This window comes from Coturnix japonica, chromosome 5, assembly GCF_054131305.1.
Source record: "Coturnix japonica strain WE chromosome 5, WE-NBRP24, whole genome shotgun sequence".
Classification (NCBI taxonomy): domain Eukaryota; kingdom Metazoa; phylum Chordata; class Aves; order Galliformes; family Phasianidae; genus Coturnix; species Coturnix japonica.
In genome coordinates this window covers 14385588-14410839 of record NC_140667.1, presented here as the reverse complement: position 1 = coordinate 14410839, position 25252 = coordinate 14385588, and the positions used below count along the sequence as shown (strand labels likewise).

General features: G+C 38.5%; 1 long non-coding RNA gene across 1 annotated transcript in view; it reads right to left on the bottom strand.

The window, feature by feature from the left end:
- Positions 1–25252, bottom strand: part of LOC107314577 (uncharacterized) — a 111364-nt gene that overhangs the window by 33948 nt on the left and 52164 nt on the right. The window contains exon 2 of the long non-coding RNA XR_014947053.1: positions 24695–24775. This is a non-coding gene — a long non-coding RNA (uncharacterized LOC107314577). The remainder of the gene's footprint in view (positions 1–24694; positions 24776–25252) is intronic.

Sequence of the window (25252 nt, the reverse complement as noted above, 5' to 3'; positions counted from 1 at the left end):
AAACATTGTGATTTTTCTGAGGTTTTCTCAACAGCTACAAAACCCAGCAAGTGCAGCATTTGCACTAGGATAGCAGACTGAGTACTTGAGGAAGAAATATCATTCACGCTGATTTTTTTCTATCCTTTCCAACTCATACTTAAATCTGGAAGGAAGAGCATTTCCCTAGATGAGACGCTTATATCATTGTGGTCTTTCCCCAGTGCACTCTTTTCCTAGAACATTAAGCCTTAGTTGCTATTTTATTATCTGGGTGCTGTTGTCATGTTGCTTTAAGTGCTTACTTACATATTTTTCCCAAAACATTGACACAAAGTCAACAGAGTATTGAACTACATTTAATATATAGGTTTAACAAAAAAGCAAATTAAGGCTTAGCTCCAGCTTACACAAACCAGCTTGCAAAGCATATGCAATGGCATTTCTACATTTGTTTTGCAAACCAGTTTGTGTAAAACAAACCAAGTGAGACAGATTTAAATTTCACTTGTTTAAAGTCTTTTGTCATGTGTCACTGAAATGATTCACACGGAGTTCACTTACTCTAGTTAATGAAAACAATTACCATGTTTTGACAATATTAATTGGACCTATACACGCACTCCCTTCTGCATTTCACCTTCACAGTCACTTCCATAATCACCAACTCCTATACCTCTATGATGCCTAAAGGAATAGTGTGCCTTTACAGAGCATATATTTCAATTCTCTCACTGCCCTCTCCTCCACAAGTTTTTCTTGTCCTCTAGCGAGAAGGAAAAAGTAGAAAAAACGGACAATTGCTTTCGTATTAGTGATTGGGTTCTACCTTTTCAAATACTAAGAGTGAAGGATACCTGCCAGTCCAGAAGTCACCTGCCACATGCTTTCACCTCATATATGCTTAGTCCCTGTCACTCCATCCAAGTTTCCTTCAGATGAGTCTTATAAATAAAGAAATCCCACAAACTCAAGAAGACAGATTTCCCACCCGCCCCCTACAGATCAAAGACAAATAGATAAACAGCTTATACAAGCTGTACTGTTTGGCCCAAGATTTGGTCATCTTTTTATGAGAGGAGACAAGATGATGTACTTACTTAACCCAGTGATTAATTTGTGCAATGTTTTCATCCAGAGTTAAACAACATCATTCTCATTGGCATTTATATAGAAATAGGACCAGGCAAGACAGAATTACATTAACTATATTTAAAATGCACAGGACAAGACAGTCCCTGCTTTGAAGGGATCATGGAGCAGACAGACAGCAAAGGAGCTGCAGTGACTTAAGTGAATGACAAATAAATAAAGACAGAGCAAAAGACAACTCTCCTGATTGCCAGCCTGTTTTCCTTGCTGCTAGACCCACGCTTCCAGTCTGTATTATGGTACAGACAAAAAAAAAGGCATAAATGCATCTCCACCCCTTACTGCCACAGGAGATGTATAGCAGCTAGCATGTGGAGACTTATTCAAGCTACTGAAGAAATACAGGAGGTCAAAGTGCACCAGGGAAGCATTTCACTAGACAACCATGTTTCATAACCGTGTTTCACAACAGTCTCAGGCCTACTGTTTTATATGCAGAGAATTTATGGTTTGAGGAAAAGTTTTGGCTTGCTTGAAGATCAATACCACAAATAGCTGCTGTTTCGACAAATGTATTTAATTCTCATCCCCTTGATATATTCTTTTTGCAACAAGGAGAGCCACACATATGAGAAAATTATATCCGTGAATGACTTTATTATCCATTCAACATCACTGGCAATACGTACTTAAACCTACAAGTTTTGGAACTTCTTTAATAAAAAAGGATGCTCATGTTTAACTTAGGGCATTAGCTCTAGCACCTGCCTTTCTATGGAAAGAAATGTCTCCATTACCATGTAGAGATATAGAAATGTTTTCTATTTGTTACACATTGCTTTGCACCTGAGTGAAGTAAGAGAAGGATGGAAAGCCTGATGCAAACCAACACTGTGAGTTCACAGGCAAGAAGGCCGACAATATCCTGAGCTGCAGCAAAAGAGAGATGGCCAGCAGGGCAAGAGAGATGACTGTCTTCTGCTTTAACTTTGTAAAGTCCCAGCTGGAGTATTGCATCTATGCCTGTGCTCCCAGCACAAGAAAGACATAGAGCTGTTGGAATGGGCCCAGAGGACACCATGAAGACAATCAGAGAGCTGAACCACCTCCTTTATGCAGAATGCCCTTGTTCAGCCTGGAGAAGAGAAGGCTCTAGGGAGACCACACTAAGCATTGGCAGGCTACAAAGGCAGATTACAAGCTGGAGGGAGACCACCTTTTTACACAGTCTGACAAATGGGAAAGGATTTTAAGCTAAGGGAGAGGAAACGTAGATGAGATATTAAGAGGAATTTTTTTTTTACTCAGGAAGTGGTAAGGCACTGATACTTGTTGCCCAGAAAAGCAGTGGATACCCCATCCCTATAGATGCTCAAAACAAGGTTGGATGGGGCCCTGGACAGCCCAACCTAGTGGGTGGCAACCCTGCCTATAGTAGAGAAATTGGAACTGGACAGTTTTCAAGGTGCATTCCAGCCATTCTGTTATTCTGAGTTCTCTGAGTTTTTGACCACGAAGATCCAAACTTTGCTATTATTTCTGGTGACATCTACATACTTCCAGTAGCCTGATGGAAACAGAAATTTGTTCTAACATTTGAGGTAACTATCAGAATATCAGAGTGTTGGGATATTACCACTCTTCACCAAAACAGCCAAATCAGTGCACTGTACTGAAATGTACTGTACAGATGAATTCATTTTCATGTGATGAGAAACATTTGTAAGAGACAACTGAGACAGTTGGAAAGTACAAATAAGTCTGCTGTGCTTCAGTTTACCAATCCAGTGAAAACAAAGCACTTCACAAAGCTGCTATGGCAGTGTGATTCATGCAGTGAGCAGGTAGCACTCGGAAGCCTGCTTGACTTCTTCTCTGATGAGCTTTTCAACTATTGCTGTTCTGTCTGAGTTGTGGCTGCCAACATGAAAGCTTCTCCCTTTCCATTACCCCTACATAGCAATTTCAGTTGCAGAGGAGTATCAGAATCAGCATCAACAGCTATGGGACCTCATAATTATTTTCTTCAGATTATTGATAGTCTAGATATTTATACTGAGCTAATTTCTGAGGTTTCTAGCTTTACTGAAAAACAACAACAAACTGGTATTTTTAAGTTACTGAAGGATGCTGCCATGGAGATCTGTATTGTCACAACATTGCTTTGTTACACAAACATTCAGTCCTAAGGTTGTGCCTCATACCAGGTACAAAAAGAATAACTCCAAACCTTTTATCCTATATCTTTTGATCTGTCTAGACTGAAGGCATACTTATTACATAACACAAGTGAACATTATTGCTAGTTCTGTTGTCTAGGTAGCCACAGTGATTAGTGCTCTAAGTTCCAAAGAGTCTGGTTCCTTACCAAAAGCTTCTGTGTGGGAAAGTAACCATGGTACATAAGACATAGTTCGCCTGAGATTTTTTCACTTTCATTCAAGTATTAATAAACAAAATAGGAGCTTAGACAAGAATAGAAACACCAACCTCAATTCATTATTTACAACTTTTGTTTTAAAGTTGTCAAGTAATCAAGACTTCTCTAGAAAAAAAAAAAAAAAAATTGCTTGTATATTAACATATATTTCAAAAAATATGTCCATCCCAACAAATTATTCCCATTAATATACTGTTTGCAGAAATTCAGAACTCACGTCCACATACTACTCAATTACATACAAGATGACTAGGGTTGACTTTTGTTCTTGATCCTGTATTTAAAGTATGAATACTATTTAGACATCAGTAGATGAAAAAGTATGCCAAAGAGGGACAAGCACAAATTCAAAATGACTATGGAGAAAAACTAAGTTAATTTCAGAGTGGAATGTTTGTAAGCAGCATGTAATCAGTCCTCAGTTTAAATAACTTTTAATTAAATAATCTATTATGCTCACTGGAAAATCGAGCCTTAACATGTGCAAGTGTAGAAGCTTAATATTCCAACATTCAACATTCAAAAATTAAGAACATTTAGTACACTAACATGGGCCAAAACTGTTTTTTGCAGATTTCATTTTGGACAATTTTTAAAAAATAAATAAATAAACAAATCCTATTGTGTATGAAATGCAGCTGAACAATCTACTGTAAGATTCACTATGAGTAATAAGGGTTAATATTCCAGCCTAAGGTAGGTATGTTACAATTTCCATGACATCTGTGAGTGCGATGCGTTCTGATCTGGAGTCTATCCGCAAACAAATTCAAGCATACAAGGAGATACTTTCCAGTATTGTTTGAGAAGTCTGTTGCTCATTTGTTACTTGGGCACACCCTCGCCCAATTTTCTTTTCAGCAAATAGCATTATCCTTTGTACCCCCCACTCTGAAGCAATTACTCATTTCAAAAAAGAAAAAAAAAAAGGAACAGTAGTCCCCAACTGACTGTGTTCAAACATCTTTCTTGATGCTAAGCAAACACGGCACCATTTTGAGTATCATGCCTAAGCTTGGCCCCATTTCTGAAAAAGGATTAGCAAAAGCCGACCTGTCTGGCAGGACTGACAGCCATTGACTTCAAATCAAATCTTCTCCACCCCTGAGTATGCATGCAGAACCTTCCTTTGCAAGATTTGCTTAGGGGAGAGAGGGCGTGGGTAAGGCACCAAAGCTGGCTCTCAGTTTGGGATCCCTAATCTCACTTCCAGAAGAGGTACAGGTTAAAGTATAGGTGGTCTCCAGTGAGGCCTATCTTCCAAAACAGTTGCTGCTTTGGAAAATCACATGCCAAAATGGCCAGTAATGACTTAGACTTTTCAAAAACTGTAGTCCTGCTGTGTAATTCAAATGCTATGCCTTTGATACCTGGAGTTGTATGCCGATGATGAGAGAACTGTATTGTTCTACACTAGGAGAAAACTTTTGCATTGTGAGTTTCTGCAGTTTTATACAACTAACCCTGTCTAGAACTGTCACTGGTGGCTTTCTTACAGTCCTAAAGGATTATGTACTGTTCTTATTAATGTATGGAGTGAGCACAAACAAATATTCAGAATCTTTCCCAATCCCAGGTTTCCAGCATCTTACTCACATATAGCTATAAAGTGAATTGAGACAGCACTGTCCCCCCAAAATGTTATTTTTAATGCACACATTTGTAATGTTGCAGTACTCTACTTGGTGAGCACACAAAGCTCAGTGCCAGATCTGATCAGCCTCACTGAGAAAGAGAATCAAAAATTTGCTGTGAAAGCCTAGGTTTCCACAAATCCAACTACTTGACTTAAACAACGTTCAACTCATGTAAAACTTGCAGGAGGGGAAAATAAAAAACAAACAAACAAAAAAAACCAACCCTGGCTTCTGATCCCTTACTAAGTATTACTTTCACATCCACTTTCCTTTCACAGAAGGAAATCCAAGTCACGAGCTGTCACTATGAGAGGCATGAGCTTAGTTCCATCAGGATGCTGACAATGAGATAAAGGCAGATGGAAGAAACCACTGCATGTGAATGCCCAAACACAAGTTCTGTGCATAAAAGCTCTGAGAACCTATCAATGCCTTTGGTCAGGAAAAAAAGGCAGTGCTTCAATCTTTCACTCAGGACTGCAAGAGTTTTGCTCATTGTTAACAGCATCATGGACTCTTCTAGCACTGGTACCAGAACTGCTGCAGCAACACAAACACATTTGTTCATCTGGAACAGGTGAGACTGCCCATAGACCCCAGGGCTTGTACTTTATATGACAGGTAAATGAGTGAATAATGATATTATGTTCTGCTACAGATTTACTGAGCCCAGAAAGTGGAACCCAAAACTCCATCAACTTCAAGGGATTTAATATTCATATCTGCAAGAAAAGACTCAGCCATGCAGTGAGCAAACTTGAACGGTAATCTGACTGTATTACCACATCATGTAGTATGGCCTTCCTTCCTCTATCATCATACTCGTTCTGACTTTCTTACACTTCATTTAAGGGAGAAGAGAGACACACAAATTCCTAAGTAGCATTACATTGTCAGTTTCACAACAGGCGCAGAGCAAAAGTCACATGAAAACAACTGTTTACATGAAGTCTCAATATTAATTTCAAGTCTGTAAGTAGATAGGAAGGAAATCCATTTACTGTGTATAGCAGGACATTGATATAAGCTTTCATTTTTTTCAGTCATTACAGTTGGCTGGACTTCTAGCTTAAGCTGATTGCTATAAACAAAAATCCCTCTTAGTCAAGTCAGTGTTTCACACAAAAAGAAGAAAAAGCAAACAAAATTTTGCCGGAAAAGTAAGAGGCAAGACCATATAGCCTTATATTGCTATATGAAAACCTAGTCAAATTAGTACACACAGAAAATTCATACATCATCATGAACTGCAAGCATTTATAGCCTGAAACCAAGCATTCAGGGACTGTCCAGACTAGCCTTCCTGAACAGCAAACAATTAACTCAAGGCAAAACTGTACTGCAGACGTGCCCAGATCCAGACCGTTTCATACCCTTTGGCTGAGAGGAGAACAAGAGTTTGAGAAGAGAAAAAAACTTTTTTCCTGGGTAGCAAGCAGAAGACCTCTTACTCTGAAGAAAGCAGTGAGGGAAGAAAGAGGTGTGAGTAGCAACAAGATCTGTGGCAAAGCAGAAGTAGCCAGTAGCTGTGGCAACTATTACTCTTCCTATGGAACTGAGAGACTGCAGTCAAGGGAAAGAACATAAAGAAACGCTACAGGACTGGATCTGCAGCAACAGCATATTCTTCAAGATATTCCTTCCTTACAAGGCAACTCATCAGCTAATTGTTCCAGTGCTTGAAAACAGTCCTGGCTTTTCAAACTTTTTTTCTAACATCTGCTGCTAGCCAATACCCAGCACAGCTTGCGCAAGAACTCTGCCTCGTCTCCTTCTAGCACAGAGCAGTTGAGTAGGCCAGCCATTTCACCATGAGCATCTTATCATGACAGTTATCCTTTTCCTCATCTTCTTTCAGTACAAAAAACAAAATGAAGCACAAAATAGCCAGACAGACCTGTGTTCTGCTTCTGTACGTGGCTTTATGGCCTTCTGCTCAGCTATGCAGAACGATGCAGCTGAACTGCTCAACCTATTGCTCTGTAAGATGTTCTCACCTCACTAGAACCAACATACATCAAACATTCATATCACATCCATAGAAGCATATCTCTTTTAATGAGCTTGCACTACCTAGTCCAGTAAAACTATAAATACTACATGTTGAAGAACAGTTTTCATGACTCTTTTGGCAGAGAAAGCAAGATGATGAGTTGGGTATTATACAGCATATTTCTCTAAAATTCATTTCACTTCTCAGTAGAGAGCAAATGTTTCCATTTAATTTCCATCAAATTTCCTGAAGCAGTTTATAATATATTTCACTTTAGAGCAGGTTTGAAATTCGCTGGATTTTAACAGAGTAAGATGGCTAAGTGTTAAATTTCCAGAGAAAGTGTTTTTAAAGGCAGAAATTAAAGGCAGAAATCAAAAATAGCATGTAACAGTCATCCATTAAGGAAAATTAATGTCTGAAGACATCTCCTAGGAGAAGATTTTCTCTTCAGCTAACATGTTTTTAAGTTGTTCCAGGTAATTAAAGCAATACTTATATTTTCCATCAACAGATGGTGTGACTTACAGTTCTAGATATAAGTTTAACACATCATTCTTTTTTTACAAACACAATGTCTTGGCAAGGGCTCTTATTAGGCCAACAAAATCTATATATATCTCTCACTGTATTGCAGGCAGTTTAGTTGTGTTTTAGCAGTCGTGAGAATTACTGTAAGATAGAATCTATTCTTAATAACTCAATCCAATCATCCAGTGCCCATGCCAACAGCGAAAAAATGTCTGCTGCATCTTCTCTACACAACTGCATTCACCTTTGTTCTCAGACTGCACTGATTATATTGTTTTCCTCCTTTCCCCCCTGCCCTTCCAGGTCCTAGGCCCCTTCCATGCACCTCCTACTCAAAGCACAATGGGTTCCAGCAGCCTCGTGGGCCTAGTAGTATGGGGAAGGAGGCCAGTGGGCAGCTCCAGGAATGGGCAGGGATTATGAGGGCTGAGCTCCCTCCAGTGAAACATCAGCAATCTTGTGGAATTCAAGGCTTTTGAATAGCACAGTGCAACACAGCAAGACCCATAAGCAACAAATGGGACGAATATTTGCTCTTCTGAATAGGGACACTCCCTAGAAGATTTCACATTTACGAAAGCACGTTAATTATTCATCCTGATGCTTTTCAGTTCCACTCTCTTGCTAATCAACCCAGAACAGAACTGCAGAACTGCAGGATTTACCAGACACTGAACTGATCTAAGTAGTGCTGTCTGCAACTTAGTCTCAATTCAGTTCCTACAAGGGCTGGGAAGAAATCCACAGGAAACCACAAAAAATGATGTATTGAGTCTTGGTGAGCATTTCTCACACATGCTACCTTGAGAAAAATCAAAGCTTAGGAGTCCTTTTGAATCTTCTGATGATTCCAGATGTTCAGATGATGACATTAGCCAAAAGAAGCATTTTTTTCTCTCTTTTTCTTTTTTTAACTCAAATACTGAAAAACCACAATACTTTCTTTGCTATGATAAGCAGTGTTTACCATAATACAGTGGGGGTACTTAACTCAAAGATTCTCCACAAAAAAAAAAAAAGTCTTAAACACTACCCAAAGTCAAGCACCATAATACACAAAACCAGTCTGCACTTCTCACCTAGTTCAGTTTTGGCACAGTGGCTTAAAATCAGACATTCCATTGCATAACTAAAAGTGGCCAGTGGCTGGATATATCCTGGAGGCTACAGCTGGCTTCCTTGCTTCACCTAACAGCTTGAATTGTTATCTTTGGGGCATAAAATTTCACAACCAATGAAAAGAAGAGTTGGAAAAAAATAGGTGGATATGCAAGCTGATTGTGTGGGTTAGGATCTTTCAGAACATCTTAGCCTTGACGTTATTTAGCAATTCACTAAAAAAAAAAAAAAACAACAACAAACAACAGCAACAAAAAAACCCGTTAAATCCCTTTTCCCTACTTGAGAGTATAAAAAAATCTCAGCTTCTGCAGAAAGAGAAGCCTCTCCACTGTTTTCTATAAAAACCATGAGTTGCCTATTGTCTTGTTGACAAATTCCCTGCCAATAAGTAAGGAATTAGTCTTTCACCATTAGCGGAGGTGCACACAACAGTAAACTCGCATAGAAGCTATGTAATTTGCTCTAGACCAGACACTCTTTGATCTTGCAATCAAAACGTATTTTCATCTTGAACATTTGCATCTATAAGTTCTGGTCATGAATATAGGCTGTGCTCATAGGACTATGCAAAATACCAGTGAGCTTCATACAGTAGTTCTTAAGAGGATGGAGAGAAGTAACTGCTAGAAAAGCTCAATGTCTGACATCTCTTTTTCTTAAGCAACTCATTGTGCTACTCTGCATCCCTATAACCCAAGGGAAAAGTCTGGGATACATCTTTAGAGGCCCAGTATTGAACCTGATGCAACTTGTATGAAAAATATATAGCTCTTGCAAATATAAATCAGAGTATTCTGTAATTAACTTCTACCTTCTGGTTTTAATAGGATGATAGTGAAGGAAGTCTTCTCCGTAATTATACATCTTTTGGATGATTAATTATTTCGATATGAACAAAATAGAATTTAGCTGAGCTATCACTAAGATTAGATGTCCAAACTGCATTTCCTTCTATTCCTTAAAAAGCTGCAATCTGAAATTTGTCAAGACATTGGCAAGTTCAAATAAATCACAGTCTGTGTACATCACATCTTCACATGAAAAGCTTAACAAATGAATAATATCAGACAGAAAATCTGTATCTATGTATAAATGTAGAGTGAAATGTTACTGCTTAGCAAATTGTATTGGCATCAATTTTCTTCTGCTGTTCCATCCAAAGTATTATGCATTAAGACATATACTGACTTTATGATCAGAACAACAATGTCCTAGATGTCATTTTTTCCCCCTCAAACTGGCATTAATTAGCCCTAGATTGTACAGTTTCACTGGAAAAACGAGGAGCACAGATTAATAAAAGCCACATCCACATATGCATAAATATGGCAAGAGTCAAAAGGCTTTGTATGGATGATTCCCAAAGAATGTTTATTACTTAGAGACCTCAAAAGTTCCATTTGGTTCTAGAAAAGCCCCTCCAATATTATGCTGCTAATAAGCAGTATTTTTTCCTAAAATCCATGTATATTCTGGGATGCTGTACCCTTAGCCACAAGTTGGTAACTCAACCATCCTTGCTCAGGATAGCTTGAGTCACTACCCCCTTTACATATACTCAACCTACAACAAGAAATGGGTTCACAAGACTGCTTTTGGTGTTTACTGAAGATACAGAGGAAGGGAAAGGTCAGGATGCTTTTGTGAGGACCTTGTGTGGGCACAGCTTCAGCAGGAAGGGTGGGAAGGGAGGAGATCAATGCCACCCAAGAGTAGCCCCATAGCACAGAGATTAAGAAGCACCAGAAGGAGGTGGGAGAAGTGGGTTTGGATCCCTGTAGGCAAAGGAGGATCCTAAACCTGGGTAACCTGCTTTCTGGATGAGACTTCAAAGCTGGGACTGCTCCTCCCCTCCCACTCACACACCCTGAGGTGTGGTTTTACACACACCCTGTACAGTACTTCCTAATGGCTTCTGGAGGGCTATGCACCCTGGCTAATCAGCAAGCTGCCTTCTTACACTGTGCTGCACACACTACACAGGGACCTGCCTTCAGGGTTCTGCAGCTCCCTTCTCACCCTCATGGGCTCCCTCTTTGTGCTTCCATTCCCTACCGCTAAGAAGTAATACACTTACTCGTAGAGGTGTTGTGAAGCTAAAATACATTAAAAACTAAGCTGACCAAGCAAGAAAACAGATAATGTTTGTGCGATTAACAGGATAAAGATGCACGGGAGCATCAAGTGCCTCCTGTGCCCTGGAATCCCGTTCTGGCTCTGAGCAGAGGGACAGGTATGCCCACACATTGCAGAATTCTTGCAGATCCCCAGAGGGCTCCAAGCCTATAGTTATCTGCATTAAGTGATATATAGCTCCTTTAGGGGGAAAAAGAAAAGCACCTCTTGGGTTACTCTGAGGTTGCTGGGAGCATCTCCAAGGGCACTGAATTGCACACACTGATTATTCTCTCTGTCAATAAGGTTTGCAGAATGCAAGATTAAGACAGAGAAAAGTTCAGTGTTACATTAGACAACCTATTTAGGAAATGAGGAAGCCCACAAACTGCTCAGAGAAAGAAAGTGTTTCTTCTCTCCAACTAGATTCATTTTGAAAATGTTCCAAATTGCTACTGGTGGATCCATTGCCTATGCTTTAGCTCAGCAGAACAGTCATAAAAAGATACTGAGACACTAAAAAAATCAATCATTTTAAAGCAATTCAAAACTTTACAAATAAAATTCATTCAATGAGCTTATTTTCAGGTCCTAACATCATTAAATCTGTATAACAGTTCTAATATTTACTATAACTCATGTTTCCACTTCAGCCAATGGCAAAAAAGATAAGAATATACAAAGATTCTGAAAAGAAAGTTTCAAATAAAACAAGGTAAACCCCATTCACAGTTTAACTTAATTTCTTACAAATCCTTCAAAGAAAATGTACTAAAGCTATTATCAGGGTAAGAAAGGACTTCCAAATTATTTTTTTTTTATTTTTATTTTATTTTATTTTTTCAAATCCATAACTAAATACAATAAGCTCAAAAGATTTGTTTATCACTCTTAGGATGATGGGGTCAGTCAATGAACTCTCTAGAAAGCTTTATTCTTGCTATACTTAAAAGATTAGTGACAAAGGTGAAAAGAAAAATTGAATTGCAAGAGCTTAGTGTCTTCTACAGTCTGACAAAAGAAAGAGGATGAATCTCTTCGCTCCCACCCCAGGAACAGATATTTCATTGTTCCCCTGTTTGGCGATTGTCTGAAGCTTGTCTGAATACCTTTCATTCAGTTAATGGCCGAGTACTGTAATCTTACCATCTGACATGGCAGGAGGACAAGATGATTCTGAATAGAGGAGCAGTGGAAAGTATTTACAACAGCCAGCCAGCCTTTCAGTTACTACAATAAAACAGGTACAGAGACAGAAATATCTTGCACAGGACGCTAAGTCAACATTCAGTTCCTAGAACAATTATATACTAAAGCAGCAGTATAATCAAGATCAACTTCCTGTATGCAGAACTGAAAAACAGAGCAGCACAGGGATGTTTGAAAACCTTAATTCTGAAAGTGACCCCCCAGCTCCATTTTAAAAGTTGATGAAACTTGGAGCATGCATTAACTCACCTAGAAACACTGTTTTGTCATAGCGTTTTTGGTTTTATCTTGTTTTCAAACTGTTATGATTAATTATATCATTGAGCATTAATTACAAAGCCTTTTAAATATTACAAATCCAGATTTAACATCCTTGCTATTCCAAAACATAGCAAATTGTATGCACAGACTTCAAAATAAAAAGCAAATGCTTCACAACTCCCCTAAGCACTCAGCTCCTTAATAGAGACAGAAATTCATATCTGTGCTGCGTGCACCTCCTTGTCTTCGCAAGACTAGCAATATGCGAGTCTGCAACCAAAATGTCAGTGAAGAAAAAGGTGCAGAATATCCTCAAGGGACAAGACCAGAACATTGTGTATGTAAGCTCTCCTCTGAACCAGAAAGATGTATTTCTTTATGTTTACATCACTACCACAGAGATGCTGATATATAATGCCTCAGAAAATCATGCAACCTGCAACACAGCAAAGTGCAGTATTTTAAGTCAGCTCACTTTCCAAAAATCTCTTATAATTCCCCACCCATTTAAGATCTCTGCATGGAAAAGACAAACCCTGTAAAAAGTGGAAGACATCGGAACTTAATGGGGCTCCTCACAGGTCATCAGTCAACTTGAATCAGAGGTTTTTCTCCCAGCTCCCTGTGCTTTCTATGGTTGTGGAAAAATGTCAATAAAATGTATCCTCTGTCCCCTCTCATTCACTCAGTAACTGGATGTATTTCCAAAAAAAATCTTTCCAGCATTCTGCCAAGTTCTTTTTGTATTTAAACTAAGAAAAGTGCATATATAAGAACATACTTGTATGATACACAGACACCAGAACACATGATAGGTAACATTTTGGCTTTGAATTCCTGAAGATTCTGGAAATAAATAGAAGGCAAATGGCTGTAACTGTAGTGAAAAAGATTGAGGAAGAAAACAGAAGGAATGAATGAGAGGAGGTAAGCTAAATAAACAAAATCCTGTTATGAGCAAAATGCAAATGCTCATTCTAAAGCATCAGTCCTCTAACTTTGCCAAGTCTGCTAAGATTACTGAATTTGAAAAAGTAAACAAGAAATTACTTTTTGTTTGTTTTGGAAATTTTTTTTACACTTAAAGATCAATAACAAATTTCTCATTAAGAAATTTAGTTTTCTGGAAGAAGCCAGCTACTTTTAACCCTTTGGGCACAGTGAAGCATACAACAACTGTCCAGTGAAAGAGGCCACAGTAGACATATGATTCTACTGCTGCCCTACTTATTGTAAAACATCCACTTTATGTTGAATGCCTCTAGCCATACCAGGAGCATGACACTAATGGATCTGATGGTGGTAAGAATCACACAGACAGCATCTGCATTAGCTATTACATTATGAAAAATATCCCAAATTCTCGGTTGGTTTTAAATAGAAATAGTGTTGGAGATGTCATAAAGGTTGTGACTATGTGAAATGGAATAGAAAATCATTTAATTAGGTCAAGAGTCATTTTAATTGCTGTATCTTCCTAGATTGTTTCCAAACATTTTACTTGAATAATCAAAGAGCAAATATTACCCCAATAAATTAATATCCTTAGCATGTAAAGAAGATTAATAAAGCCTTCATCTGTCTAGTGATCCATTACCAAAAGTAGTGACTGATTTTGTTATTTTAACCTTAACATTTCCTGCATGAAATAAACCTTACAAATCCAAAGGAACACAGAAACAGACAATAAGCCAGAACAAAGGGAAGCACACAGCCAGCTTCATAATGAAAACTGAGATACAGATTTTCATTACTCCTTTACGGAACTTCCAGTTTTGCAAATATGTTGTTTTAAGTGCATCCAAATGACAACAGATGTAATCTAGCAGCCGAAGACTTCATATACAGCTAATAAAAATAAGCCTGAAAATGCACAATTTCAGTGAACTATAAGACTCCATGCTACTGCTGAATTATTTGCACTATTGAATGATTCCGATAATTCAATATTGCCCAACAGAGCATTAAATGACACAAATATAGAAATTCATCAAAGGATCACTGGGAAACAGTGCATTAGCTAAAATGTTAACATTTTAAGCATCCTCAGTAACAGCTACACTTATTTTTACACATTAAAGTATCTCCTTCAGAGTAAGTAAGAGAAGCAGAGCTTAGTTCTCGTCTGCAATATAACTTCCCTTAATGATCAAAATTCATCAGCATAATGCATAGCATTTAAAACTTAGTGTTTGCAAAAAATTATATATTCACTGGTGGCTACAAGTTTAACACCCTGTTTACTGCAGTTGGTTCACCATTGTTTCGACATCATATAAATAGACATAAAAACACGAGTGAAAGCCTGCTACTGTCAGTAGAGGCTATGACTAACTGAAGGGTGTGAATGGCACATTTGTTGCAGACCAATGAGTATTTAATAAACAGTAGTATGAAGTACTTGTTGATTCTACATAAGGAAGGTCACAATGTGTCACAATTGATCATCCACAAGAAAACATTTTTTCAAAAAACAAACAAAAAGTACCCTACAATGGCCACCGCAGTTGGACTCTAATCAGAGTCTCCGGAGCAGAAAAGTTTTTTCTCTTTATCACTGCAGCTAACTAGGGTATTTGTTTCACATGGTATAATTTTAGGAATAAAAAAGTTAGCCCAGATATTCTTTCAACTATTACAATTACCAGCAACATCCTGCACAGCTTGTCAGTAGGGACTAGAAAAGATGGGGAGAAAAAAAGCCAACAAACACTCTACCCGCTCTGACACAAATACTTCAAGCCCAATACAAGTAAAAATGTGCAATGATAGAAAGATAAAATCAGTCCATGCTATTGAGTGCATCTTCTACCTATGAACTCCATGGCAGAGAAGGTTTAAAGCTCAATGTATGATAAAACCAGTCATTTTGAACAACACATCTGAATGAAGATAAACTGTTCTTACTCTTTCATATTTTCAAGTGTTTTCTTGGAAACACTACAGAGAGCACCTGAGCAAGTACGTGTGTTCCATTTACAGCACCAGGGAGAAAAGGCTTAGAACCTTACCACTGAGGGAATATCTATGGAGATGAGCTAAGTTTCAGAAGAGCAGAACCCCCCAGTGACAAACTCAATGCTCCCTCTGCATCTGACTCATGCTAAACTATAAAGACAGCCCCCCCCACAACGCTTGCTTGTGGAGGAACGGCCACAAGCACGGCATCATCTGCTCCACTGCTTCATGGAGGAGAAAGATGACCTCAAACACACAGCCAGCTGAAAGACAGAGGATTCGCTTCAAATTTATTCGTCTGTGCTATGTAGCTCAAGGATAATAGTTACCTTATAACACTAACATTCACATTTCAGAATATGCTATGGTATGTTAGTATTCATAATGTCACATGGATATACTAATTCAAGATGCTCCTCTGTATCTTGGGTGCTGCTCACAGAGTAGCATGTAATTTATTCCTTCTCAAAGATGATTAAGAGAGTGCTTTACTGAACACTGCTGAGGCAACACCTATAGTGTTGGGCCGACTCCAGAACCAGAAGCCACCTGCACATGGTCTTGAGTACTCTGCTCCAGGTACCTGTCTGTGCTTGAGCAGATGATCTCCAGAGGCCACTTCCTACTTTAATGATCCCACGAGCCACATTTCTTCCCTGTTCCTCCAAGCACAAAACCCCAGTAGAGTCTCTACCAGTGTCAGATACTTTCTCCTACCCTAGTACTGGAAGCACCATGACAGGAAAGCACCTGATATTATTCTTGGGAGTCCTTTACCCAGCACCTGAGGCTGCACTAACTACAGATGCTCCCAAAGGTGCAGATTCTATTTACCACTTCAGGTGACGGTGACTACCTGAAACCTAGCTGAAGACCTACAGGAGACCAAAAAGGGGCTTCCTTTACTGAGTGTCCCCCTTGAAGGGGCATAATTATCATAACTTTAAGAAGCTGCAAGACAAAACACTCTGGAGGGAGAACGTAGGAATAAGGATAGGTTAGTTTTTAATCAGTTTAACAGTACCTGAATACCACAGTACTGACGAACAAACAACCAACTTGGAGAGATTGCTTTCGAGATATACACAGTCTCTGACACTCCTAGAACAACGAACACCACCCAGGTAACTAACACTGCACCTCTCTATGAAGGACAAACAGGAAATGCAGGCATGTGTGTTAGCTAGGGCCTGCCACACTTGCCATGACTATGCCAGTTTCTGCTGAAAACAAAGATGCTTTGATGCTACGTCGTTGTCAGGCATAAACAACAATCCCAAGCTGAGTTTTACAATGGGATACTGAGTCTAGTTTTAGATTATTAAAACTGGGAAATACTTAAACACTCCTCACTGTCTTCCATCCTCTCGCCTGCTTCGTTCAGTTAAGACAATGAGACACACGTTTTTATTTTCCTGCTCCCATCTTGACAAAAGCTCCAAAGTGCTTAAATTTATGAGATGCTGTACATACATACCACAACATTTATGGCTTCATTAAAAGCTTATGGAAAAACTATCAGTACTAAGGTTAGGGGGAAAAAAAATAGGAAAGAAAATGCAAAATACCTTAAATATTAAATCCTAGAAATACAGATTGAAAAAACATAGATAATAGTTTTGGTAAGTGGGTTTCATTGTTATATTTTTTGCCTTCTTTAGCTGACTTGAGCAAAACAGACGCCAAAATCAAGTTTGCACCAGGTAATGTCCAGTGTACTCACAGGTGCATGTGCATGCACAGCCCTTGATACAAAGCTAGCCATCATTTTCTCAAGCCTGCCTTTGGAGGTGTGTTGCCTCTCCACTTTTGGCCTCTACAGACCTCCAGGTCTCTCCCCCAGGGGTGTTCACTGGCCTGACAGCACTTCTTAACAGTGCAGGCACAGCTAGAAGTGGATGCCTTTGTGTGCCTGTCCTCCAAGAGATGTGAAGCTACAAAAAAGAATCATTAGAGATGCTCCAAGGAGGATTTCATGCATTCTTTTGCCTACTGTTTCCTTAAAAAACATGCAATAAGATAACAAAGCCTGCGCACTCACAGGGGCAGAAGCCTATTGACATTACTTTGTAAGTGAGTAGCTAATGCTTAAACAGAGGGCACAGGGCAGCATCCCACTGTGTAACCAGCTAGAAAGCCTTCCTTTACTTCTGAGTCAGGGATTTCAAATGTCACATGTTTCTGTCTCTGACTCATCTTAAGACCAAAGCAGTCAGCTCTTGGTAATTCCTCTTCAGTTTACTTCCCTCAATACATATGCAAAGAGCAAAGTTTGAACTGTCATCATTTATTATCCCGTCTTTACTGCTTGCAGCAGTAGGACCTCAGACACTGAAGGAATTCCTACCCATAAAACCTGTGCTGGTGACTCAGTTATTTACAGCAACCTCCAGCCTCTCTCACATTATTAGGAAATACAGCTCAGCTGTAATACATGACCCATGAAAGCTCATCCCTAGACATTCAGAAGAAAAACACAGGCTTTGCAGTTAATCACCAACCGCCCAGAAAGAAACCTCAAAAGTTATGAAAGGAAGAAGGAGCCTGCATCTGTCACCAGGTCTGCTGAAGCCACTTACGCTTTGAATTCAAAGAACGATTTTCTGTCTTATTCCTATTTTAAGGAAGATCTTTAGAGCCTTCACAGTCAATCCAGCCAGATTTAACCAAGTGACAGCTCCTTCTATAGAAGAAACTCAACCAGTCAGACTTGAGGACACCTGAATCAACTCTTGCAGAATCTCCAATTATTTCTGGGATGCTTGACATACAATACCATATTCGATCAAGTGATGAATCTCAACAATCTCATCTTTCAAGCAGCTATTTAAAATTAAGATTCATTCTGTTTGGTCCTGCAAGCCTGGCTCTAACAAAAGCAGAATCATGCAAACAATAATTTATTCCCTATTCATAAAAGACAAATACACACTGTAAATTGCATGAGCCTCCTTCCAGTCAAAAAGAAAACACCATCCACATAACTCAATCTAAAATCAAAAAACTTAAAATCTAGGGCCTCTGCCAAGCTTCCTCCATGGTCCTCTAGCAGCTTACTTGTTCAGTCATATAGCTCACGTATGACATCACTCACTTAAGGAAAGAATGTTGGAGGAAAAAAATAATAAAATGCATTTCAACTTAATTCAAACATTCAACTGTCCAGTTTCTGATAAGACAAGAAATCTGAGTCTTGGAGGCAAAGCATCACCTCCATGAAGTATATGGAGTATCTTCCACAGCTTCTAGTTGAAGCATACCCAAGTCATCTAGTAATCAAGTCATTGACACCATGCAGTCTTGATACCTATGCCTGGTGTAAACAGAAAAAAAGAAGGTGGTATGATTTCAGCTAACATCAGTGCTTGACCTCACACACAGCCTTTGAACCTTGTGCTTTGTGTGGAAGCACAACAAAGCAATAAAGACAATTTATAATCTGCAGTTCAGTAGGTAACTTTGTGTTTTAGACAACTAAAGAACCATTGTGGCTGGATAAATGCTGCTTTAAAATTTCTTCAGCACTTGGACACTCCTTATAGATTTCATTATTCCTGGCTTGTCTCCGATTGCACTGTTGCCAAAGTTTACATTACTCTTCTAAGAGTACATTATGCTTCCTAGAGCATAGAGCATTATTCTGCAATCCTTAAAGAAGTATTAAACCTCGCCAGCTGTATCTGGAAATATTTTGCTCCTTTCAAATAGGAAGGTTGCATGCATCTCGGCTTTCACTTGCTGCAAGAATTACCCAAACCTCTTATCAGAATACACATAGAAGACATCATTTCTATAAAAATCCCATCCTTCAAGTATGGGGCGCACTTTCCAGGAATCCAGACTTCCCACTAATCCAGAGATCTGCCTGAAAATGTTTCATTTTTCATTTTTGAACAAGACACCCTAAGGCTCCAAGAAAATTACAGTTCCTTCCCACATAGAAGAAAACAACAGTTGAGCTTTTTTGCCCTTTTACCAACTCCATTAATTAACTAAGTATATATATTATTTGCATGCAAGCAAAGGGTGAAAGAACAAACTTGGCCTCAGGCAATGGGAAGATTCAAGTGGTTGTGAGGAAAAAAAGAAGAGGAAGCACCACTGCCCCTCTACACAGAGACAGGAGGCCACAGGTGCTGCCCTACCAGGGCTGCTCCAGAAGTCACCAGCTCAGAGGTATCTAGCAACATGCATCATGACAGCAAACAATGGAACATGCATGTGGCAGGAAGATTTGGAGATGGACACTTTGCACCACAGAAAACTGCCAGATATGCTAGAAAGGAAGCCATTACTTGTGCTCTTTCTTGATGATCTCAGGAAAGAAAGGATACAGTATCTATCTATCTGTGTCACACAAGAGCAGAACTAGTACTGTGCATTACCAGATACACAGTAAATTAACAGTTTAAGAAAGTTTCTTTTACGTACTCAATTACTGTAATTTTCAACTTCACTGAAAAGTCATAGTACATAACCACCTGAACAGAAGGAACACTTAGCCTAGTCAAAAAGTAGAAGTAAGCTCCACTCCTCATATTTGTCCATGATAATACTTCAGATTATTCCATAAACATTATTAAGCATCTGGTATATGTGAAATATTTGTGTGCATAATGATTTGTTACTTGTATTGAGGCATCCACTTTGCAACCAGCAGCAATGAAACCCATCAACATCAGGAAGAAAACTCTCAATACAGTCCACCAAGAGCTAGCACTCCCTGCCAGTAATTCTGCAGCCCTCTACAGCGTGGTAACTAGATGGCATTAGGAATCAGATTCCTAAACACTTTTGAATATTTTGAGGCTAAACTGCTGGCTTCAACAGGCTGCTTCCTCCCTGCTCACCCAGAGGATAGCATTACTGACTAAATGAGACATGGCCTTCATTTATGGGTTAAATTCTGCCTGTGAAAACAGCCTCACCAAAAGGCATGTTTCTGTGTGCTGGAAAACAAAAAAAGCTGGCTGAGCCACGAAACAATCACAGCTTAGTCCTCTCTGCCCCACCGTGGTTAGGGATGGAGAAAATGCACAACACTATGTCTGAATTACTTGCTCAAGAGCTAGAGAAGTATATTACTCATCCTTCTTTAGCTTGGGCACCTCAGCCACACTCAGAAGGACATCAGTCCATCTGCACAAGTTCAGTCCTGCTACTTTATAAAATGCCCTGAAAATCTGAAAGGGGAGATAAAATGACATGCAGGATGTTGTTTCCCAGCTATTTCATATTACCAGTTCAGCAGATCATTCAGCTGTGCTGGAGGCGAGTAACATGTTGAGTGCTTTTAGTCAGCCACTAAGAACTGAAAAACCTTTAAATGAATTGGAGGTATTTCCATGAAAACCTGTGAAAGCTCAAAATGCACACTTAACAGAAATATTCCTAACAGACAGGAAGCATTTCTTTTCTAGCCTAAGAAACAATTCAAAAATGTTCATGTATGTCACAGAACTTATAAATAGAAAAACCATGGCTGATAAAACTTGGTCTGAGAAACAAGAAAGTCTTGCTTTACATTTTGATTGGATGCCAAAGCCCATTCTAAAATATTTTTAAATGGAATCAGACCTGGTTTGGGTAGCTAGAAAGGTCAAAAGGAAAATGTTGTGAAAGAGAAGTAGAATTGTTTTTATTTTTCTATTCAGCCGCGTATAAATTCAGAATTACCAGTAGAAATTCTGCAACAGAAGCCCCAAGAACCTGGCCCTCAATTCTGGTCATCAGCTAAATGCTGTTATTGACCATAAGCAACTCACCTGAAGTTCTCTACCTGTTTTCCTGCATGTAAAACAGAAATAATTAAAACATTTCTGAAGAATAATGCAAGAATCACTTAATGAAGCTTAATTTAGCTGATAAATTTGTCAAGAATCACTCTTTAAGCATTATTGGCAGCTAAGTAACTTTTCAACATTTGAACAAGATTCTTTTGATATTAAGTATTGTTCTTAGTTGTCAGTGATAATTTCTCCTTAGCAATTTGGTAAAGTAGCAAAGAACTACTCATCCAAATTAACTCTTATTATTAAAAATGACCAGTATTTCTGCAGTGTAAACTTTCTGGTATCTTGTCTTGGTTGTTTGAACTGTTCCAAAGTGCACTCAGGAATAGTTATTCTAACATGGTTTAATGTTGTACATTAATTACACCTCTTTTTAATCTCATGCTAGCTTTTAGCACTGGAAAGAAAAAGCACTTAAACATGGGCTACATGCCTTCATTGCCAAAAAATGACAAAATATTTTGAACTGTCATAATCTCCCTCAGTATTACAAGAATACCTGCTCACCTCAGCTAGTGTCACATCTCAGTGAGCAGGGAAAAGAAGTTCTGCATTTGTGCTACAGAGCTCTTTTAAGTCCCACCTTTCAAAGGATCCTTCTCATTAAGCAGGAAGTAGTAGTGCATGGTCCTCGCTCAGTCTATGACATATTCCTTCAGGGTATAAACTATTATTTCACCAGCGTGTTTGTGAATTTCCTGGCCTGAGACATGACAGTTTCTCAAATGTATTTCTTTCGCTTATCTCCTCACTGTTTATTCACTTGTACAAGGCTTTGTTTGGACAGTTCATCTCTAAAATTCATGACAATTCTGGCCACATTTTATATTAAAAGTAAAAAAGAAAAAACATCAAAACTCTACATCTGTTAGCTTTGATTATTTTTTTTTTCCTCCATTAGAAATGAACCACATAGGAAATGACATAAAGCTCCTCTGTTTTGCACCCTTTAATATGCCTCAAACTATGAAAGGTTTCTCATTGATTTCCCCATTTGGCTTTTCTTTGCCTTTCCATACTAAAAATTAAGGCTACTGCAGCACTGTATTGAGCATAACCTCAGGATCCAACAGCCCTATTCTGCTTGCACAGCCCAAGGGCACCTTGTAATTTAATATCAGAGCACACAAAATTTAAAGAGCAACAACAGTCTCATGCCTAGGTTTCTGGCCCCACACAAACATCCCATTCTACTATGAGGATACTAAACTGCACATCAGAAGCAGAAGGACATCACAGCTGTGAGTTGTTCCTGCTATCACCAGGTAAGTATGTGCCAATGCCAACACATGGATGCAACATACTACAAATTCATACCAACCCCAACACTAAACAGCTAGGGGGTACCATTTATCTACCGATACCCTACTATTGGGGCAACAGTAGACTTGGAATCCTGAAACAAACAGAAACATTTTGCCAATATTCAAGTTTGGATTGTTTTTAACATCCAGGGGATATAGCTAATAACAGCTTGGGTTAAAAAGCACCTTCATTCACAGCTTGCTTACTTAGATCTATCAAAGTTTCAAAATTGAAAAGATATGATAAATTTCATATTTTTCATGTCCAGTCATATTTTCATTATCTATTACGAAAGGGACCAAAAATATTCAAATCTTGCAACAAAACTGAGAAGGAAAATTGCACCGTGTTTTAAAAAGTTTCTGCCTCACTGAAGAGCTGTCTAACAGTTGCATTTCTAACTTCTGCTGGAGTTGGGAATGTCTGGCCATTTAAACCAGCCCAGTACAGTTTGAGTTAGCAAGATTAAAGCTGACTGTACCAGTGTAAGTACTTAATTTTATAGCTCAACCCAAGCTTCTAATTATATAAACCCTAGGAAATGGTGTAATCCTAAGCTTCCTAACAATTTAAACAGACATGATGTAAGACAACAAAATATTACCTTATGTAACCTGAATGGAAGCAGTCCAAAAGTCTGCTTTCTTTAGGTTGTATCCACATATATTTTTAATATTACTTCTTAAACAAAAAACAAACAATCAACAAAACCAAACAGAGCTAAATATGCATTTACAAGCAAATTCTCTGAAGCAATAGCTATAAAACACTCTAAACTATACCCTGGAATATATATGAAATATAGAGAGCACAGTGGGGATCAAGTGACAAACAGTTTTTTGCAACTGCACATAACAGAATGACACCAAACAAGAGAAGAGTTTTTCCCTTGCTGTCAAACAGTTTGTTAGTAATTACCTTCCACTGCCATAATACAGTGCAGTGGAGATACAGTTCAGCTGCACAGTTCATCTAACCAATTTTTCACTTTTGGACCTTTCTTGTATTCTGCCTATATAGATATCTCAACTTAAAATAAATATGAAAATTATCTTGAAAGCTTCCTTTCCTGTAAGATGATAAAGTAGCTTTGCAGTTTTCTAGGGTAGCTTTCCAAGGGTTATCTCGATTATCCAGGAAGCAAGAAACACACACTTGAGATTGCAAAGATGATAAGAGAACTTCCTTTCAGATTTCACATTTCATAGAATTAGACCCAGAAATATCCCTTCCTGAAAAAGCAGTCCGTTTTAGTTAACTGAAACAGATACCACTGTATTAAGAAAAATCCCAGCTTCAGATGATTATTTTCACTTCCAGCTTCTTCCAAAGAAACATCATACACTAGCAGACCTACAACAGTGAATGGACTTGGGCCATGAGGGAGCCCCTGAGCAAGTTCTCATCTTCAAGAGAACCTATAAACAAACATGGTATAGCATAGTGAACTTAGAACTAAACCTTAAGTTAAATACAAGTCAAGAAAATCTACAAGCTGTTCAATGTGCATAGATAATCTGTACCTCCAGAGGTTCTCAGGCCACATTGCTGAATGGAAGCATTAAAGCTCTCGTGCCTTTGGACAACACACAAAAAATTCTCGCTCTTTTTTTTTTTTTTAAACACACAGAATTTACAAATTTATACATGAAGTAAAATTATCACTGGGCTAAGCATACACACTGGATAACAAGAGAGCTCAAAACTATGAGTTAACCCTATATTTTCTCAGTCTTATTTTCCACAACAGTTTTCAAAGTTATCTCCATTTTTCAAGTTGGTGCACCTTCACTTGCCACCACAACTCATATTCTAATTTATCATTCCTACAAACAAGCATAGAATAGCAGCCAAGCCAGAAGCACAAGGGTAAAACAACCTTCTAATTTGACAGCACATCACTGGCAGTAATTACTTGAGAAAGCTTTAGCAGCAAACTAATATATGCATTTTAAAATCATCTCATTCATTTCAGAATTGTCTTTCTATAAAAAATAAGACACTGCTTGATAAGCGTGTAAGATGGTATCATAAACCTTACATGACATCGGCTGGATTTCTGCTTTCCACAGCACCTGCTGCATTTTCCCAGAGGAAGTCAAGATAATTTCAGATTATTAGTTTTGAGTAAGTCTGTCTGAATAATCACAGATCTTATTCTACAGCTGTTATCAGATATTTTGAGGAATTGATGATGTTCTAACTAATGTAAACTGGACAACAGGGATTGTATGTCAAGAAGAGCTAAAGAAGCACTCACCTCCTTCAATAGCTGTGTTTCGTGGCATCTCCACTGTAATTCTCCTCTGTAACTCCTGTGAGTGTCCACAAGGTGACTGCCCTTGAAAAGGTAAAACAAAACAAAATATAAAACTTTTTTTCTTCTTACAAACACATCCAAACTTTTAATCTATTGCCCACAGCAACTTTGTCCAAATTTGCCAGTCCATCCTACAGTTAAAGTTCTTCAAAGCAAAGCAGCATACTTGATCTTGCATTGACTTATCACATACTATGGCTCCTATGGTCACTTCATTGCTAACTGAAGCTGTAGCTTCCCGTTGCCTCTGAAGTAATGTAGTGGAATTCATCTAAATCCTAATAGCTTTCATTTGCTATACATCATACAAATGCAGTTGTTATAAATAGAAGCCCATATATGAGATCTATGACAGTCTGAATAAGGAACTCATGCTTTGGAATTCATTTCTGTAAGGTGATCAGCAACTTCTTATGAACTAAGCAAACAAAGGCAAAAAAAAAAAACAAAAAACAAACAAACAAAAAAAACCCAACAAACAAAACAGAACGCATGTCT